This window comes from Helianthus annuus, chromosome 6 (genome assembly GCF_002127325.2).
Source record: "Helianthus annuus cultivar XRQ/B chromosome 6, HanXRQr2.0-SUNRISE, whole genome shotgun sequence".
Classification (NCBI taxonomy): domain Eukaryota; kingdom Viridiplantae; phylum Streptophyta; class Magnoliopsida; order Asterales; family Asteraceae; genus Helianthus; species Helianthus annuus.
The window spans coordinates 128032511-128037340 of NC_035438.2; positions in this window are offsets into that span (position 1 = coordinate 128032511).

Below are 4830 nucleotides of genomic sequence, written 5' to 3' on the forward strand. Positions count from 1 at the left end.
TAGAGAAGGAATAACAAAGATTGAAGAATCTAAGAAGGATGAAACTTCAAAATGTGAAGTTGTATGCTCGAAATGCGAAAAATCAGAAGCAGACAGTGTGAAACTCTTGAAGGATGTGGAGAGTTTGACATTGGAAAACAAAACTCTGAAGATCGAGATGAAGGCTGATGAAGATCAGATTTTGAGTTTGCGCCTGAACTGCGAAAAATTGAGATCTGATAATGACAATTTTTTAAAGATTGTTGAAAGTTTAACATCATAAAACAAAATTTTGAAAGAAAAAGAAAAAGGTTTTGAAAGCAAAAGAAAATCTTCAGAAGATGAAGATTTCTGGATAAAATTGGAAAACAAAAATCTGAAAGAAAATGAAACAAGATTTCAAGAACAGTTAAAAAGTTTGGAAAATGAAAAATCTGTTCTTGAAAATCTTAAAATTGAAAATGAAAATTCTATCAAGTCTCATCTTAAAAGAATATCTCAGCTTGAAAACGAAGCTGAGAATTCAAGAATCAAGATTGATGAACTTGAAAAGAAGTTGAAAGGTTTTGTGACTGCATCAGACAGATTGAATTTTCCTTGTCCAAAACCAATCAATTCTGTTCCAATAAGTGACAATGTCACAAATTTTGACAAAGTCAAAATTGAAGATTGTGATGAAATATCTGATGATGAAAAAGAAAAAGAAAAGAAAAGAAAAATATTTTTAGATTTACAAGAGAAATTTAAAAATATTGTTTTACATTCTACTGAGAAAGGTGAATGCTCGACGCAAAAACCTGTAAAGAAGAGTGTGGAACAGAAACAAAAAGATAAAAATTTGAAAAATCCTAAAAAAGAAAATAAAAGCTCATCGGATAAGTCATCCAATCATTTTAAAAAATCAGAAAAATTTAAAAATGAAAACTCACAAAAAGTTGGTAATAAGTGGTGCAGGTTTGACCACAGTGCTTCAAAGCCAAATCCAGTTTTTCGGAGGAGTAATGACTACCACAAAGCCAGACAATGCTATGATCTGAGCATTTGGGGTGAAAGTCGTACATGGTATGATAACAGAGTGTGTTACTCTTGTGGTTATCAAGGACACATTGCTGTTAACTGCCAAAGTCTGAGATTTGAAACGAGAAGGTGCTTTAACTGCAACATCAGAGGTCATATTGCCAGAGATTTCCCGAGGAGATCGAGGGCTGAATCTCAAAGTAAGGCAAAGAAACCAGTCAAAGTCAAGCCCAAAGAACAGAAGGTTCAACAACCTAAAGTTCAGGAAACAAAAGTAAAACTTTCTCAGGGGCAAAAAGACAGACTACGAAAGAAGAGGAAGAAGGCCAGAGAGTATCTGGAAAGGATTTTGTCCTCGGGTTCTTCGGTTGGTAAGAATAAGAGTTCTGATGAATCGACTCCATCGACTGCAAAGTCAAGCAAGCCGAATTCATCAGATACAAATCTGAGGACAAAAGAGGAAAAGGAGAAAAAGAAGGGTGTCGGCGATGAATCTGACAGATCAAAGTCAGACAAGCCACACTCAGGCAATGATTCTGGTATGGCAAAACCAGAAGAGCCAGTTGTTGAGGCAAAAATTGTCAAACCCAAGGCTGGTCAGGCTTGGGTGAATCTTTTCAAATGAAAAACCTGACTTGCCGGAGCTTCCTGGATTGCGAAGCATGAATCGGCATTTTTCTTGAAGTTGTTTAAATGATGATTTGTTATGTGCAGGATCTTCCAAAACTTGTATCCAGGTGGATAATGGATAGTGGAGCGTCAAGGCATATGACAGGGAAGACCGCGCTGCTGTATGATGTGAATAACATTAATGGTGGTTATGTGGGTTTTGCGGGTAATCACGGAGGAAGGATCATAGGTGAAGGAACGTTGTCAAATGGTGTTATAACGTTTGAGAGAGTTAACTACATCGCTGAGTTGGAGAACAACCTGCTGAGTATCTCCCAGATCTGTGACAGGATGTATACTACTCATTTCACCGACAAAGAATGTTTGATCTTGAAACCGGGATTTGTGATACCTGAAGAGTGGATCATCATGAGGGCACCAAGATTCAATGATCTGTACGTGTTGGACATGAGCGTCGCTACTACAACCACGGGTCAGGCTCATTGTTTTGTGTCCAGAGCAACGGAGAAAGAATCAAGGTTATGGCACCGAAAGATGGGGCATATTCACTTAAGGAAAAGGAATCACTTGGTGCATAACGATTTGGTCACAGGCGTGCATGTCAAAGGTTTTCATCTGGAAGGGGAGTGCATAAGTTGTGTCAAAGGCAAACAGAAGAAAAAGTCACACCCTACAAAGCAAGTCAATTCAGTTTCAAGACCATTGGAACGACTTCACATGGATTTGTTTGGTCCAGTGAATGTCAAGAGTATAACAGGAGATTCCTACTGTTTGGTCGTGACTGATGATTACTCCAGATTTTCTTGGGTTATGTTTTTGAATCCAAAGACGAAACGTTTGATAGCTTGATGGCATTGTTTAAAAGAATTGAGAATCTGTACCAGAGGCCAATCTGTAGAATTCGCAGTGATAATGGTACTGAATTCAAAAACAGTAAGATGGAAGAATTTTGTGACGAACGAGGTATACTGCATGAGTTTAGTGCTCCGTATACTCCGCAGCAGAATGGAGTTGCAGAACGCAGAAATCGGACGCTAATCGAGACAGCCAGAACGATGCTTGCAGATTCTAAGTTACCAATTAATTTCTGGGCTGAAGTTGTTTCTGCTGCATGCTATACTCTCAACAGAGTTCTTACTGTGAAGAAGTTCAACAAGACGTGTTTTGAGCTAGTCAATAAACGCAAGCCGAATTTGAAGTATCTAGAACCGTTTGGGTCACCCTGTACGGTGATAGAGCCTAATGGCAAGTTTGGTTCGAAGAGCATTGAGGGAATCTTTGTTGGTTATTCAAGTCCTATGCGACGTGTCTTCGTTCCAAGTGAGAAGCAGATTATTGAAGCAGCGAATGTTGAATGTCAAGGTTACACTATGCCGCCACAGAATCCTGGTGATTCATGGCGATATCATTATGACAAACTTTGGGATTCGTTTGACATGAGGGAAGAATCTGAGGAAGAAGAAGATTTCTTTGATGAGCTGGATATTTTGCGAGAGTATGAGTCGCAACTCAGGTTCCCAGCGGAGTATTCTAGAAGACCTCGGGAAACTTCAAATGACGATGAAGCAGGTCCTAGTAATGCTGGTGAACATAATGATGAAGTTGCTCCTAGTAATCAGTCGGAGGTGAATGATGATCAAGAAGCTGATAACATGCTAGTATTTGACCATGGTGATTCAGATCTTGAGGGGGAGCAGATCCAGTTGTCAAGTCAAACAAACCAAGTTGGTGAACAAGATGCAGAGCCGAATGTTACTAATCTGGAGGGAAATGTAGATGTTCCAAGCGAAGTGATGCCGCGAACTCTTTCTTATCATCCAGAGGAGTTGATCATAGGAGAATTGCAATCGGGCGTTCGCACGAGACGTCAAATTGAACAGGGCCTTACATGTTTTTATTCTACAGTAGCACCTTTACAAACTGAATTTTCATTAAGTTGTTTTATCTCGCAGGTCGAACCGAGAACTTACAAAGAAGCGCTTACTGAAGACTCTTGGGTCATAGCAATGCAAGAAGAGTTAAGTCAGTTTGAAAAGTTGGGGGTGTGGAAGTTAGTGGATTTACCGGATGGTCAAAGGAAAATCAATACAAAATGGGTTTTCAAATGTAAGAGGGACGACAGAGGAGTGGTTGTAAGGAACAAAGCTCGACTCGTTGTTCAGGGCTTTAGTCAACAGGAGGGGATTGATTTTACCAAAGTCTACGCTCATGTAGCTCGTCTAGAGGCTATCAGAATTTTCCTAGCATTTGCGTCTTGGAAGAATTTCAAAGTATATCAGTTGGATGTAAAGTCAGCGTTTCTTTATGGGAAGGTCAAAGAGGAGGTTTATGTTGGACAGCCGCCGGGCTTTACTGACCCAATCCACAAGAACAAAGTTTATCTGCTGGACAAAGCGTTGTATGGTCTACATCAGGTGCTGAGAGCCTGGTACGTGACTTTGTCTCAACACCTACTCGCTAACCAGTTTATACGTGGAAAAGTGGATGCCACTCTCTTCACTAAAGTCGTTGATGGTCATCTTCTGATAGTACAGATTTATGTGGACAATATAATTTTTGGGTCAACGAATGAGAAATTGTGCAAAGATTTCGAACAGGAAATGATGCAGAAATTCGAAATGTCATCAATGGGGGAGATGAAATTCTTTCTGGGTCTACAAGTTGAACAACTTTCTGAGGGAATTTTCATTCATCAAACGAAGTACGTGCATGATATTCTAGAGAAATTTGGAATGTCAAGTTCTACTCCAGCTGCTACCCCACTTGCGACTAATCATGGGATTCACCCAGATCTCACCGGAGACAGGGCTGATGAAACGTTTTACCGTTCCATGATAGGTTCTTTAATGTATCTGACTGCTTCACGTCCTGATATTATGTACCCAACGTGCCTCGCAGCAAGATTTCAGTCTAACCCGAGAGCATCGCACATGATTATTGTCAAGAGGATATTACGTTACCTGAAAGGTACTCCGTCATTGGGGTTATGGTATCCTAGGAAAGGCGATTTTACGCTCGAAGGGTATTCCGATTCAGATTTCAGATGCTGCAAAGTTAACGCGAAATCAACAACTGCAGGATGCCAGTTCTTTGGTCCGAGATTGGTTACCTGGCAGTGTAAGAAACAAACATCTGTGGCGCTATCTACATGTGAAGCGGAGTATGTTTCTGCTAGCAGTTGCTGCTCTCAGATCCTGTGGATAC